The 16,877-nt window shown below is 37.7% G+C and overlaps 1 protein-coding gene across 3 annotated transcripts in view; it reads right to left on the reverse strand.

The window, feature by feature from the left end:
* C10H11orf65 (chromosome 10 C11orf65 homolog) overlaps positions 1–16,503 on the reverse strand; it is a 68,062-nt gene extending 51,559 nt beyond the window's left edge. For all 3 annotated transcript variants that reach the window (XM_047691123.1, XM_047691122.1, XM_047691121.1), the window contains exon 1: positions 16,409–16,503. The gene's annotated coding sequence lies outside the window, so the exon portion shown is untranslated. The remainder of the gene's footprint in view (positions 1–16,408) is intronic.
* Between the last annotated feature and the right edge of the window lie 374 nt (positions 16,504–16,877).

Genomic DNA, 16,877 nt, shown 5'->3' on the forward strand with positions numbered 1-16,877 from the left:
TGAGATTTGTTATCAAAATAATTTTATAAAAATTATTACCTACTTTTTATTTTATGTATTTTATCAAAATTGTTACCTACTATTGATTGCCTATATGTTCCAATTTCTCTTTTCTAATTTAAACAACAATCTTGCATAGCAGATTTTGCCAATTTGCTTGTGTTAGAGATGAGGAGACTGCACTTCAAGGCCGAAGGTCAAATAGTAATTGACTAAGCCAGTATTAAACCCAGCTCAGTTTCTCTCGAATCCATGACCTTTCATGTCCCCCATTCAATGACTTCAAATATTTTTTTAAGATTTATTTATTTGACAAAGAAAGAAAGAGAAAGCACAAGCAGGCAGAGAAGCCGAGGGAAGGGGAGAAGCAGGCTAAGAAGGGAGCCCAACATGGGGCTTGATCCCAGGATCGTGTCCTGAGGCAAAGGCAGATGCTTAGCCAACTGAGCCGCCCAGGTGCCCCCCCAAAAAACTTTTCTTAATCAACATGCACAGTTTCATTCCAAATTCATCCAGGCTTCTAACCTAGAATTACAGATGCTATAGAATTTTTCTTACTGTATAACTCATAAATGTGTTGACAAGTTAATAAATCATGCATTAAATTGTCAGAAAAAGAGATGAAGCCTGACCACTAAGAAGCAAAACAAAACCACTAGTTCTATCCATAGTTTTTATCAATACTGTGAAGAAATAAGTAATGGGATAAGTCAGAAAATCATAGCTTATGAGTCCTTTAAAAAGTTGCAGTAGACAGAGGATTCCAGGAAGAAAGTGGAATAGGAAGTGCCAGGAATCTCTTTCCCCACCTAGACAACTACACTGGCAAAATCTAATTTAACTATTTTGGAACTCTGGAAGCTACTGAAGGCTTGGAAGGCTTGGGGGGTAAACTGTGGTTAACTGGGGTCAATATTGGCTCTTAACCCAGTCCTAGCTATCCACTCCCTCACCTCAGCCCCAGCAGCAGCAGCTGTGTACATATTCCTGGAACAACTTGCACACAGCTTGTGGGGGTGGGGGTGGAGAGAAAGGACTCTGTCCAGGAAATATAGGAGATCTGTGTTGGGGTTGTTGGTTGCTGCTTCTGATCACAGAGGTGCAGAAAAACAGGAGGGCAGTCATTGGTGCTGTATGTCCACCCTCTACCATTGTTGCAAGCCCTTCCCATCTAGCAACTTCCAGGGAATTTAAAGGTTTTTCCTTCCTGCTATGTTGTTCCCCTTCCCCTCTTTGGAAGGCAGGCATTCAAAACTAGGACATTCAAAAATAACTACCTATATGGAGAAAATTAGAAAGTGACCAGTCATTCCAGGGAAAGGCACAGACTCAGAAAACTGAGAAGATTTTAGGTTTAAAATTCAGGCTGATTCTTGTCTGATCCTTGTAAGCTGCAGAAACAGACTATAGCAATTAAAAAAAAAATACCACACATTGTAAACTCTGAGGAAAGGAAAGAAAGCTGATTTCCAGAGTTCTTGTATTATTAAATTTGAATTTCCAGCTTTCAACAACAACAACAACAACAAAAACAAGGCATATAAAGAAACACGAAATGATGGCTCATTCTAGAAAAAAATAAATCAAAAGAAACTGAACCTGAAAAAGACCTGATGGCAGATCTACTAGACAAAGACCTTAAAACAACTATCTTAAAGATGCTCAAAAAATTAAAGGAAGACATGGAGAAAGTCAAGAAATGATGCACAAAATGGAAATATCAATACAGAGATGAAACCTAAAAAGAGACCAAATAGAAACTCTGAAGCTGAAAAGTAGAATAACTGAAAGGAACAATTTATTAGTGGAAATCAAAGGCACAGTTGAACAGGTAGAAGAAACAATCAGCAAACCTGAAAATAAACCAAAGGAAACTGTCAAGTCTGAGAAATAGAAAAAAAGATTGAATGAAAGTGAATAGAACCTAAGAGACCTATGGCACCCCAGTAAGGAGATCAACATGCACATTGTGGGAGTCCCAGAAGGAGATGAGGAAAAGAAAGGGAAAGAGAAGGTATCTCAAGAAATAATGGCTGAAAAATGCCAAATTTGATGAAATATATGAATATCAACATCCCAGAACCTCAACAGACTCCAAGTAAGATCAATGCAAAGATATATCCACAACAAGACATATTATAATTAAACTCTTGAAAGTGAAAGGTAAACTATTGAAAACAGCAAGAGATAAGTGATTCATGACATACAAGGAATTTTTAATACATTAACAGATTTCTCATCAGAAACTTTGGAGGCCAGAAGGCAGTGGGTTAATATATTCAAAATGTTTAACAACAAAAAAAGTGTAACCCAAGAATCCTGCATCTAGCAAAACTGTCCTTTGAGAGTAAGGGAGAAATTAAGACATTCCCAGGTGAACAAAAGCTCTAAGAGTTCACAGCTACTAGACTTGCCCTGCAAAAAATCTTCAAGAGAATGCTGCAGGAAAAAATGAAAGGACACTTGACAGTAACTCAAAGTTATATGAAGAAATAGAAATTCCAGGAAAAGTAAATACACAGGTAGTTATAAAAGCTAATATTATTGTAACTATAATTTGTAACTCTATTTTTTTACATAATTTAAGAGAACAATGTATTTTTAAAAATTATTCTAAAAACTAGTATTATTGTAACTTTGGTTTGTAATTCCACATACTGTTTAATTTAAAAGACAAATATAATTAAAATATTAGATTGTGTTTTGGGGCACACAATGCATAAAGATGTAATCTGTAACATCAACAATTGAAAGGAGTTGGGATGGAGCTATAAAAGAGGAGTTTTCTATGTTAATGAAGTTAAACTGGCATAAATCCACAATGGGGTGTTATAACTTTAGGATGTTAAATGTAATCCCCATGGTAACCACAAAGGAAACAGCTATAGAGTATACACAAAGGGAAATGAGAAATGAATTTAAATGTTTCGCAAAAAAATCAACTAAACACAAAAGAAGATAGTAATGCAGGAAATGATTAAAAAGTTATAAAGCAGGGACGTCTGAGTGACTCAGTTGGTTAAGTGTCTGCCTTCAGCTCAGGTCACGATTGCTGGGTCCTGGGTTCACATTCCACTTCAAGCTCCCTGCTTACCCTGCTTCTCCCTCTGCCTGCCACTCCCCCTGCTAGTGCTCACTCATTCTCTGTCTCTGACAAATAAATACATAAAATCTTTTTTAAAAAAGTTACAAAGCATAGGGGCACCTGGGTCGCTCAGTGGGTTAAGCCTCTGCCTTTGGCTCAGGTCATGATCCCAGAGTCCTGGGATTGAGCCCTGCATCGGGCTCTCTGTGCAGCAGGGAGCCTGCTTCCCCCTCTCTCTCTGCCTACTTGTGATCTTTGTCAAATAAACAAAATATTAAAAAAAAAAGTTAAAAAGCATAAAGAAAACAAATAGCAAAGACAGAAGTAAAGCCCTCCTTATCACTAATACTTTAAATGTAAATGGTTTAAACTCTCCAATCAAAATACAGAGATTTGCAGCATGAATAAAAACACAAAATCCAACTATATGCTATGTAAAATCGACTCACATTAGATTCAAAGACACAAACAGACTCAAAGTGAAAAGATGGAAAAATATATTCCATGCAAATAGTAACCAAAAGAAAGGAGTGGTGGCTATCTTCTGTCAGACAAAGTAGACTTTAAATCAAAAAAGTTTAAAATAGACAAAGGACATTATGCATTAATAAAAGGTTCAACGAAGTAAGAAAATATAACAAACATTTATGCATCTAATAATAGACCAGCAAAAATATATGAAGCAAAAAAATGACAGAATTGAAGGGAGGAATAGACATATATATGCCATAGACATATATAGCTTTATTATAATGGTTGTAGATTTCAATACCTCATTCTCAACAATAGATAGAATAACCAGACAGAAATAAATAAGGAAACAGAGGACTTGAACAACACAATCTATCAATTTGATCAAACAAATGCAGAATATTCTTCTCAAGTGCACAAGGGAAACTTTCCAGGACAGACTATGTATTAGGCCTCAAATTTATGTCTTTTTTTTTTTAAGATTTTATTTATTTATTTGACAGAGATCACAAGTAGGCAGAGAGGCAGGCAGAGAGAGAGGAAGGAAGCAGGCTCCCTGCAGAGCAGAGAGCCCGATGCGGGGTTTGATCCCAGGACCCTGGGATCATGACCCAAGCTGAAGGCAGAGGCTTTAACCCACTGAGCCACCCAGGCGCCCCCACAAATTTATGTCTTAATGTATTCTGGAAAGATAGTTATCAAACAAAGTATCTTATCAAAGTATAATAGGATGAAGTTAGAAACCAGCAACAAGTAAATTTACACATTTGTGGAAATAAAACTGTGGATCAAAGAAGAAATGACACAGGAAATTAGGAAAATGAAAACTAAAACACAACATATCAAAACTTATAGAAAGCAGTAAAAGCAATGTTAAGAGGGAAACTTAGAACTATACACACATTAAACAAGAAAGATCTCAAATCAGTATCTACAACTTACAGAACTAGTAAAGGAACAAAAAACTAAACCCAGAGCTAGGAGAAGATTAGAACAGACATAAAAGAAATAGAGAACAGAAAAACAATAGAGTAAATCAATGAAACCAAAATTGATTCTTTGAAAAGATCGCTCAAATTGACAAATCTTTAGTTCTATGGATAGAGAAAAAAATTACTTTTGGTAATTTAGAAATGAGATGAGGCTATTACTACTGGTTCTACAGTACTATGAACAATGAATCATAGTTTATAGTCATGTTTGATAACCTGATGAAACTGACAAACTCCTAAAAACACAAAACCTACCAAGACTAAAACACAAAGAAATAGAACATCTGATTAAACCTATAACTAGAATAAGGAGAGTGAATCAAATTAAAAATCTCCCAACTAATAAATCAGATAAAAAATCTCCCAACTAAAAATGCCCTAAACTTGACTTCACTGTGAATTCTAACAAACATTTAAGGAACTAATACCAATCCTTCTCAACTTTTCCAAAAAACTGAAGAGAACACCTTGATTCTATGAGGCCAGCATTACCCGGATACCAAAGCCAGACAAAGACACCGTAAGAAAACTACACATCAACATTCCTATTAACATCGATGCAAAAATCCTCAACAAAATACTAGCACACAAACTTGGCAGCATGTAAGTGAATTACACACAATGAACAAGTTGGATTTATTCCTGGAATGCAAGGGTGATTAAATATACAAATACTGATCAATGTAATACACCACATTAACAGAGTAAAAGAAAAAGCCCACATGATCATCTCCACTGCAAACAAAACAAAAACCCCCCACCATTTGACAAAATTGAACACTCTTTCATGAAAACCCTTAACAAACTAGAAATAAAAGGAAAATGCCTCAGTGTAATAAAAACTATATATGAAAATCCCATAGTGAACCTGATATTCAGTGGTGAAAGACTAAAAATTTTGCCTCTGACATCCAGAACAGGGCAAGGTAGTCTACTTTCACTGGCTGTGTTCAGCATAGTACTGGAAGTTCTAGCCAGAGAAATAAGGCAAGAAAAATAAATAAATGGGACTCAAATGGGAAAGAAAGAAGTAAAATCATCTCTATTCTGGATAAGATGATCTTAAAAATAGAAAACCTAATTATTCCACACAAAAACTTTTAGAACTAAAAAATGAACTCAGCAAGGTAGTAGGATATGAAGCTACCAAATGAAAATCAGTTGCATTTCTCTACAATAACAATGAACAGTCTGAAATAGTAATTACAAAAATAATTATACATATTAGCATCAACTAGAATAAAATACTTAGGAATTATTTTCATCAAGGAAGTGAAAGATTTATACAATGAAAACTACAAAACAATGAAATTAAAGAGACATTAATAAATGAAAATGCCATTCCATGTTCACAGATTGGAAGACTTAATATTTTTTAAGATGTCAATACCACCTAAAATGATCTACAGTTTGAATGCAATCCCTAACAAAATTCCAATGACATTGTTTTCCAGAAATACAATAGCCCACTTCAAAGTTTATATGGAATCTCTGGAGACCCAGAATAGCCAAAACAACTTTGAAAAAGAAAGAAGCTCAGTGACGCTGAGTAAAATAAGTCAAACAGAGAGAGTCAATTATACAGTTTCACTTACCTCTGGAGCATAAGGAGTAATACGGAGGACATTAGGAGAAAGGAAGGAAAAGTGAATTGGGGGAAATTGGAGGGGGAGATGAACCATGAAAGACTGTGGACTTGGAGAAACAAACTGAGGGTTTTGGAGGAGGGTGGTGGGGGGTTGGGTGAGCCTGGTGGTGGGTATTAAGGAGGGCATGGATTGCATGGAGCACTGGGTATGGTGCATAAACACTGAATCTTGGAACACTGAAAAAATTAAATTCAAAAAAAAAAAAAAAAGAAAGAAAAGCTGGAGGACTCACTTCCAATTTCAAAACTTACTATACAGCCACAGCACTCAAAACAGTGTGGCATTGGCATATAGACAAACACACAGACTAACTGAATAAACACTTCAGAAATAAACCCTTACATATACATGCCAAATGATTTTTGACAGGTGCCAAGACCATTCAATGGGCGAAGAATAATCTTCTCAAGAGTGTTGAGAAAATTGGATATACACATGCAAAAGAATGAAGAAAGACTCTTTTCTAGCACTACATACAAAAATTAACTCAAAATGGATCAAATTATTGACTATAAGACTATATAACCATAAAATGCTTAGAAGAAAACAAATCAAAAGTTTTACAACATTGGATTTGGTGATGACTTCTTGGCTATGACACCGAAGGAATAAGCAACAAAAGTGAAAATAGACAAATGAGACTTCATGATAAAATAAAATTCTATGCATCAATAGACACTAGCAAAATAAAAAAGAAACTCACAGAGTAGGAGAGAATATTTACAAGTAATGTATCTGAGAAGGGTTTACCTCCAGAACAGAGAACTCCCCAAACTCAACAAAAACCAAACAACCTGATTTTAATAATGGACAATATATATGTTTCTCCAAAGAAGATATACCAACAGCCAATAATCAGACGAAACATGCTCTACATCACTACTTATTAGGGAAATGCACATCAAAACTATAATGAGATACCACCTCATACCCATTAGGATGGTTACTATTTAAAAAGAAAAAAAACAACGGAAAATAAGAAATGTTGGCAAAGATGTGGACTAATTGGGAGTTTTGTGCACTGTGATGGTAAGAATATAAAGTGGTAAAACCACTATGGAAAAGGATATGGCAATTCCTAAAAGAACTAAAAATAAAAATACCATGTGAATTAGCAATTTCATTTCTAGGTGTATGTGAAAAAGTGAAAGAAGGATCTCAAAGAGAAATTTGTATACCCAAGTTCATTGCAGCATTATTCCCAATAGCTAAACATAAAAGCAGCCCAAGTGTCCATTAATGGATGAATAAACAAACTGTGATACAGACATACAATAGATTATTCAGTCCTTGAAAGAATGGAAATCTTACATACACTACAACATGGATAAACCTTGAGGATATTATGCTAATTGAAATAAACCAGTCAGACAAATAACATATGATTTTACCTATATGAGATAGTTACAGTAGTCAAAACCATAGACACAGAAAGCAGAATGGTGGTTGCCAGTGTCATGGTGGGAGTACAGGGTGGTTACGGTTTAATGGGTATGGGGTTTCAGTTCTACAAGATGAAAAGAGTTATGGAGGTTGATGGTGGTGATGGCTGCACAACATTATGAATGTATTTAATACCAATGAACTGTATGCTCACGAGTGGTTAAGATGGTTAATATTGCTTTTTGCGTGTTTTACCATACATAAAAAATTTGTAGGAAGTTCAATTCTTTTTTTTTTTTTAAAGATTTTATTTATTTATTTGACAGAGAGAAATCACAAGGAGGCAGAGAGGCAGGCAGAGAGAGAGGAGGAAGCAGGCTCCCCGCCGAGCAGAAAGCCCGATGCGGGGCTTGAACCCAGGACCTGGGATCATGACCTGAGCCGAAGGCAGTGGCTTAACCCACTGAGCCACCCAGGCGCCCCGAAAGTTCAATTCTTATACTGCTTAAGCATTTGTTATCTTAAAAAAGGATGTCATTTAAAATTAAATGATTGAAAGGCAAGGGAAGCAAGGGCAAAAATGAACTATTGGGATTTTATCAAGATCAAAAGCTTTTGCACAGCAAAGGAAACAGTTAACAAAACCAAAAGACAACTGACAGAATGGGAGAAGATATTTGCAAATGACATATCAGATAAAGGGCTAGTGTCCAAAATCTATAAAGAACTTAGCAAACTCCACACCCAAAGAACAAATAATCCAATCAAGAAATGGGCAGAGGACATGAACAGACATTTCTGCAAAGAAGACATCCAGATGGCCAACAGACACATGAAAAAGTGCTCCACCTCACTCGGCATCAGGGAAATACAAATCAAAACCACAATGAGATATCACCTCACACCAGTCAGAATGGCTAAAATTAACAAGTCAGGAAATGACAGATGCTGGCAAGGATGTGGAGAAAGGGGAACCCTTCTACACTGTTGGTGGGAATGCAAGCTGGTGCAACCACTCTGGAAAACAGCATGGAGGTTCCTCAAAATGTTGAAAATAGAACTACCCTATGACCCTGCAATTGCACTGCTGGGTATTTACCCTAAAGATACAAACGTAGTGATCCGAAGGGGCACATGCACCCGAATGTTTATAGCAGCAATGTCTACAATAGCCAAACTATGGAAAGAACCTAGATGTCCATCTACAGACGAATGGATAAAGAAGATGTGGTATATATACACAATGGAATACTATGCAGCCATCAAAAGAAATGAAATCTTGCCATTTGTGACGATGTGGATGGAACTAGAGGGTATCATGCTTAGCGAAATAAGTCAATCGGAGAAAGACAACTATCATATGATCTCCCTGATATGAGGGAGAGGAGATGCAACATGGGGGGTTGAGGGGGTAGGAGAAGAGTAAATGAAACAAGATGGAATTGGGAGGGAGACAAACCATAAGTGACTCTTAATCTCACAAAACAACTGAGGGTTGATGGGAGGAGGGGGGTTGGGATTATGGACATTGGGGAGGGTATGTGCTATGATGAGTGCTGTGAAGTGTGTAAACCTGGCGATTCACAGACCTGTACCCCTGGGGATAAAAATATATATGTTTATAAAAAATAAAATTAAAAAAAAATTAAATGATTGATTAGGTCAAATAATGAAACCGTTCCAATATTGCTCCAGTGTTATCAGAAAAGTGTACTGAAAGAATTTTGTTTCTCTAGGTTGTATAAATTATGTACAACAATTCTCTTTGTTGTCAGTATACATAAGGAGAGGAAATACAAATTATACATAAGCTTCGTAAGTAACCCACTGTTTGCACAAGTTTTTGTACACGGAACTATAGAAGGTAGACTATTGAACTAAGACACAGCCCATGTGGTTCAGTTTTAGTTCACACTGCTAGTTATTTTAACTTTAGACAAAGGGCTCAACATCTTTAGCCTTCAGTTTCATTAGCTGTAAAATAAAGCACTGCAATAAATTAACTGCAAAGGCACTTTCAGTGTCACAATTCTGTGAGGTTACATTATAAAGAACACAGTGCTCCGATAGTTAAATAAAAAAAAAGTGTGTGTGGGGAGGGTCCTGCACTGAAAACAGGGAGAACCATGGGTTTTACTTAATCTCTGTTACTAATACTTCCCAGTATAACTAATGTTATTCATTACATTTATACCAGCAATATGGTTCTGAGATGCTTTACCATAGTCCAAAGTAAGTGAATAAATTGTGCTCAACTTAAAAATCCTGAACTGTTATTTCAAAATGTGAAATTTATAAATCCCAAATCCCTGAAGTAATGAAATATATAACAGACATTGACTAATACGTGCATTTAATTTAGAGAGACAAAGACCAAAGAGAAAAATTCTCTATAGGATATGCCATTTATAGGAAAAATTAAAGAAAAAATGTTTTGTTATTTTCTTTTGATGTTTATTTTAGGCTTAAAATTAATGTTTTCTTCCTAACTGTATTTATTGTTGAGTTTTAAAAATTAACATTTTTAATAGGGAGAAAGTGTCTATAAAAACTATCAAATAGTTTTAATAATATAGGAGGCATGGGGATATAGGTTAAGTCTGTGGGTCTGAAGTGAGATACATGGGGGGTTAAATCTTTTTTTTTTTTTTTTTTAGATTGTATTTATTTGAGAGACAACAAGAGAGAGAAAGCAAGTGGTGGGGGGAGGGTCAGGAGGAGAAGGAGACTCTCCGTTCAGTGGGGGAGCCTGACCCAGGGCTTAATCCCAGGACCCTGGGATTATGACCTGAGTTGAAGGCAGATGCTTAACCACTGAGCCACAGAGGTGCAATATGGGGGTTTAAATCTTTAAAAAATTCTACCTCATACTTCATTGTGTGATTTTGTGTAAGTTATTTAACTTATTCCAGCTTCAGTTCCTCATCTGTGAAATATGGGGACTCATAGTATCTGTATCTCACAGAATTAGGATTAAATCAGGTACTACAGGAGAAGCATTTAGGACTGTAACTACTCAACAAATTGTAACTCTTTTTTAGTTTTGTTAGTCACCATACAGTATATCATTAGCTATTGACGTAGTGTTCCATGATTCAGTGGGTATTAAGGCAGGCATGTATTGCATGGAGCACTGGGTGTGGGGCATAAACAATGAATGCTGGAACACTGAAAAGAAATAAAGTGGAAAAAAAAATAGGCACTATCCATGGGCATTACTCTGATTTAAAAACTGATGTAACTGAACATTTATTCTCACAATTTACAGATAACTGATAGTAAGGAATGATATTTGGGGCTTAAAACATTTGCTAATAATTTGGGGCGCCTGGGTGGCTCAGTGGGTTAAAACATTTGCTAATTTGTGTCAAAGGATAGTATTTTGAGGTACTCTTTTTGGCTAGGAGGTAGAAAAGAAATGGAAGTATCGTTTATCTGTGTATTTTTTTTTTTAAGATTTTATTTATTTATTTGACAGAGAGAGAGAGATCACAAGTAGGCAGAGAAGGGGAAGCAGGCTCCCCGCTGAGCAGAGAGCCCGATGCAGGGCTCAATCCCAGGACCCTGAGATCATGACCTAAGCCGAAGGTAGAGGCTTAACCCACTGAGCCACCCAAGTGCCCCAGCTTATCTGTGTATTTCAAGACACTTCAGGAAAAAAAGCCTTTTCTTTATAAATAGCGTGATGATCAACTTTAATAATTTTTAAGGACACTGTCCCTATATCTATCATAAAAAAAATAAATACAGTTAACTTTGCCATCTGTGATTTACTGTCACTTTTAAAAATTACACCAAAATTTTGGGACACCTGGGTGGCTCAGTGGGTTAAGACACTGCCTTCGGCTCAGGTCATGATCCCAGGGTCCTGGGATCGAGTTCCCCATTCGGCTCCTTGCTTGGCAGGGAGTCTGCTGCTCTCTCCACCTCTGCCTGCCTCTCTACCTGCTTGTGTTGTGTCTTTCTCTCTCGCTCTTGCTCTCTCTCTGGTAAATAAATAAATAAAATCTTATAAAAATTACACCAAAATTTCAACTTTGAAATGTGAGAAAAAAATAGAAAAATAATTATACTGAAATTTGAAGTGTGGTGGTGGTCACCCTGATTCATTACTCATGTTTTCCTGTTCATGTTCTTTTTCACTGGTCAAAACACAGAATACAGTTATTTGGTTATTGACAAATAACCACAGAATCAGGGCAATACTTAAATGGCATTAGAAGAATGTGTAAATATTATTCTTTATTTAATACTCCTTACTGTTTAAAATCCAAAATTAAAAAAAAATAAAATAAAATCCAAAATTATTCATACTACTGTCTAGATTTAGTTACTTTAAAAGTTATTATATAAATGACACATATACATTCTTATAGTAAAAATTTCAAGTATAGAATAAAAGTTAAAATCCATCTCCATTTCTTGTAGACTAGTTTGCTCTTCAAAGTTATCTTTATCCATTAATAGACGTGTAACTCTTCCAGATCTTTTCTTATATATTTCAAATTTACACGTATATATACATGTGCACCCATATGTATACACCCACCCACTCCACACAAGTTTGTTTCATTGATATGATGAAACTATACATGTTTTCTGCTTTCTTTACTTATCAGCATGTTAAAGTAACTCTGTCAAATAAATAAATAAAATCTTAAAAAAAAAATAAAAATTAGTTTGTCATCAGCAGGACAACTCACTGCAGGCTTGACCCAAAGATCAGAAGCAGTAGAACGAAAGGGGTCAGGATGGGTCTTCTGTAGGCGGATCTCTAGGAGTTGTGCTACTCTCCGTGTTCACAGACCTATGTCAGTCCCTGAATTGCGTGTTACCAGATGAAATAAAGAAATTGAGAGTAGTCAAAGTTTTGCAGCAATTTGACCCGGCTGTGGTACACTAACACACCATCAGTGGGCTTACAGTTTGCATAGTACGCCTTTGTTATTTGTATTCTTTTCTCCAGCAACTCACTTTTATTTTACAAAAGTATCATTCTGAAGGGGGGGCAAAAGGAAACAAACTAAGCTTGCTCTGCCTCATCCATGAATAATTATACAATCATAACTATGTAAATATTAGTATTAACCCTACCACTACGTGCATTAGTACAGTAATGCCCTGTGATTATATGCTCTATGATATCACCCATGATGATATGAATTTGGATAGAAAATGTTTGCTGACTAGCTTCTGTCTCCAAAGTAGGCTGACCTCGGATATTCAGTTACTTTGGATTAACTCAACATTATATTGTATGCAATTAAATTTCTGATCCTACTTAGTATTATGGCAGGATTTCTCTGTTGTGGTTTTAATTAGGAAGATGAGGGGAAGAGGATGAGTGTGTGTAAGTATGTATGTGTGTTGTGGCACTTTGGTATAAGAGGTATAGAAAGATATCAGACAATAACTACATCTAAAAGAAATCAAGAACAAGCAGAATAATAAGTTATCTGAAATATGGAAGTAAATACTTAATATTTAAAGAAAGGGGGGGGCTGCCTGGTTCAGTTGGTAGATCATGTGACTCTTAATCTCAGGGTGGTGAGTCTGAGCCCCACATTGAGTGTGGAGCCTACTTAAAATTAAAAATATGATAAAATAAAACAAAACATGGAGGTAAAAACAAAAAAATGCATGTGCAATAAAGAAAAGAAGATAAAACAGAATAGTGGGACAAAGAATGATCAGGGCTAGGTTAGCATAAGCAGTCAGGGAAGGCCTCGCTACTGAGAAGACATTCATTTTCACGATGCGAAGAACCAACGACAGGAAAACTGTAGAAGAGAGGTCCAGGCACAAGGAATAGAAGATAAAAATGCTCTGAGATAAGAAGCTTGGTGTGTCCCAGCAGCTGAAAGAAAGCAGGGTTGTTACAGGTGAAAGAACAGGTAGAAGTGTCAGGGGAGAAAAGGTCAAAGAAGTGGGCAGGAGTCATACAATAATTATAAGGGAAACGGACTACAAACTTCTGGTTTGGATGGTGTACCACAGTTGGCTTGTATTAGCTCAGTGGAACCAAAATGTAAATTTTCAAGAATTTTGTAAGGTGTTTTTTTAAACACAGTGATTACTAAAAATTATTTAAGCTCATAATCAAATAAAATAAAGGTAACAAATACTCAAAATTTAACACCTACTAATTATTTTACTATTTTAGGGGATCATAATACACCACCTTAAAATATGTCAGTTTGGCACAAGGATTATTTTCAGCTAAAAGCAATTGAGAAAGAACAAATGCAGGAAAAGTTTTCTACCTCCCCATTTGCCTAAAGGTGGACACAAATTTCCCTTTCTGAAGGTGTTTTGTCTCTCCTTTACTGCACCAACAGGAGAAAAGTATTATCACCAGAAATAAAAAGTCAGCACTGAGATGGGTGTTTACAAACAAACCTTAATAAAATAACCCTTACCTTTACTAATTTCCCTATAAATTTACCTTCCCACAATTTACCACCCTTTATTAAAGTGGTACATAAAACCCTGGGCCTAAACTCCTCTTTGGGTTTTTAATTTTTTTTTTATATATTTATTTTGAAAGAGAGTGTGAGTGAACAAGCAGGGGAGGGGGCGTGCCAGAGGCAGAGAGAGGGGGAGAGAAAAATCTCAAGCAGGACCCAGGTGAGCCCAGCGTGGGACTTGATGGATCTCAGGATGCTGAGACCATGACCTGAGCTGAAATCAACAGACACTGTATCAACTGAGCCACCCCAGGTGCCCCTGGGTTTTTAATTCCTTTTCTGTGAGACCCCCATGTGCATGTAAAACCGAGGTATTATAAGCAAATAAAATTTGTTTACCTCTTCTCTGGTTAATTAGTCTTTTGTCAGTTTAATTTGCGGGTCCTAATTACAAAACCTAGGATAGTAAAAGTTTCTTCCTTCCCTACACTACATTTTACTATGATTTCTTGAGGTTATTCATATTCACTGCAGTGGCACTGCTGATGACTGTGGCTGCAGTCTCTGTTGTAAGGCTATCCTATATACGGCAGGATGTTTAGCAGAATCCCTGGACTCTGTCCACTAGATGCCAATAGCACAGCTGTGACAACCAAAAATGTCCCCTGACATTGCCAAATGTCCCCTGGGGAGCAAAATCACCTGTGGTTGAGAACTACTGGCCTATATGGCTACCTACAGATATAGGTCTGGTGGAAATAATGTATCATGGTGCACTAGGGCACGTTTCTTCCCAATACCTGGGGTAATTTTGGTATCATGAAATTCGGCACGGCCAGGGTATTTTCATCACAAAAACTGACAAACACTACAAATGCTGTTTTGCCAGTTGTCTAGACTGAAGAAAGCGGTGGTGAAAACGGTAGAGGACACTGCATTCATAAATGTGTCGTGGGTCACCACTGCAGTATGGATAGCACAAAATCCTGACACAGTATCTTCAACAGTATATTCAACCTTACTGATTCAGAAACGAGTCCCTCACATCACTGACCAGTGACGGTACCCCGCATATTTCAAGAATGTGCTCAGTTCTGTGAAAGGTACACGGAGGGTCAAGTAAACTGACAATAAAGAACAAGCTTTGGCCAGATAAAGTCGCTGGTAAGTGCTTTTAAGTACTGTTTACAGCGGAGTAGCCAAGAAGAAAGCCCGGTATAGGTTAAGGAAGTGGCAAAGTCGGGACAGTAAGTACAGTAACATCCGCTTAGAAGCAGAGATACAGAGCGGCCGGCGGGCAGGCATGGACTCCAGGGGTGTTCTTTTTTAAATATGAGAGACATTAAAGCATATTAAGATGTTGTTAGGCATGATCCCGTAGTGAGGGAGAAATTAAAGGTGACTGAGAGGCATTAATTGAAGAGTGGACGTCTTTTGAGTAGGTTTAAGAGAACACAGTCCGGAGAAGAGAGCAGGGAGGGACAGTTGGTGGCCTTAGACGAACAGCAATACGGGTTTCACAGGGTTATAATGAGGCTCTAAATTAACCAACGTGAAAACACTGCTTCATTTGTAGACACTAAAAAGCACCACCGAACCACACCGCTCGTGTAACGGAGGAATTTACTACATCCAGGTTCCACCTGCAGATTCAGAAATGGAAGACTTTCTATCTCAAATCGACGGTAATTTTTATTTTAATAGATTAAGACTCCAATGACCCTATCTTCATGAGAAAAAGCCCCCAAGGTCAGTCTTTGAATTCTCAGTACCACTTACTTTAAAAGCTGGGAAAGAGTATTTAAGCTAATTTGCTGGGATCAGAACCTACACCTCCTCCTTTGTGTTAGTGAACCCGCCAAAGTGTTTCGTGACTTTTTTTTTTTTAAATCAGTTCTGTCATTTCGCTCTTCCTTTTTTCCTTGTAGTCCTTTATCCTGAGGGCGGAGGAGGGCAAACAACCACGAACGTACTGCTTGAAAGAACGGTTTTCCCTTTTCTAGCTCCAAACAACGCAATGAAACGACAGGAAACCGTGTCAGGGGTCGAACAGGAAAAAAAAAAAAAAAAAAAGTCCAGAAAAAAAAAAATATGGTGGGTTAACAAGTTATTTTGCCCTTGGCCTCAAGGGGGAGAAACCAGGTCTCTAGCGGGTGCGAAGAGCGGGGGCCGGGAGGGGGCAGAACGAGCAGGGAAGGCGTCCAGCCACAGCAAGGGGGTCAGAGGGGCTGGAGGCCGGCGGGGGTGGGGAGGGGGCGACTTCAGGGACACCGAACGTTTTTAAGGGGTGGGCTGGGGAGCGGAACTCAAGGGCAGGGGGCTTTTAGGGCTCTGGAGTAGGATAGGCTCAGACCAGACGCCACAAAGGCGGGCGGAACTGCTGTGGTACTGACGAGAGGGAGGGGACACCGTTCCCTTCACCTGTCAATCGCCGCGCTCCCGAGCTCCGCTGGACTCCTCGGTTACACAGCAGACGGAAATGACGCGCTCAACTTCCGTTCTCAACTCCTCGAGGCCCCGCCCTAGTACCGCCCCTTGGCCCCGCCCTTTCCTCCCTCCGGACGTCACCGTCTCCAGGGGGATCCAAAACAAAAAAAACGTGATAGTTAAACCTGTGAGCTCTCTCTGCGATCGTTAATGGCTTTGAGGCAAAGGATTTCGAAAGGGAAACCAAAGTGAATTTCTGCGAATTGGGGCTAAACTTACTGCAAAGTCTGGTCACTTCCACCAAGGGATTTAAAGATGTGGGAGAAATACACAAAATCTTTCATATTTAAGTATTTTATTCATTTGTGAATCAGGAAACGGATCCTTTTATCGATTTGGCAGCTAGTGCTCAGGATCAATGAATAAGTGACAGGTGATTGTAGTCTAATGCTATTTCTAAAGT

Source organism: Lutra lutra, chromosome 10 (assembly GCF_902655055.1).
Source record: "Lutra lutra chromosome 10, mLutLut1.2, whole genome shotgun sequence".
Classification (NCBI taxonomy): Eukaryota; Metazoa; Chordata; class Mammalia; order Carnivora; family Mustelidae; genus Lutra; species Lutra lutra.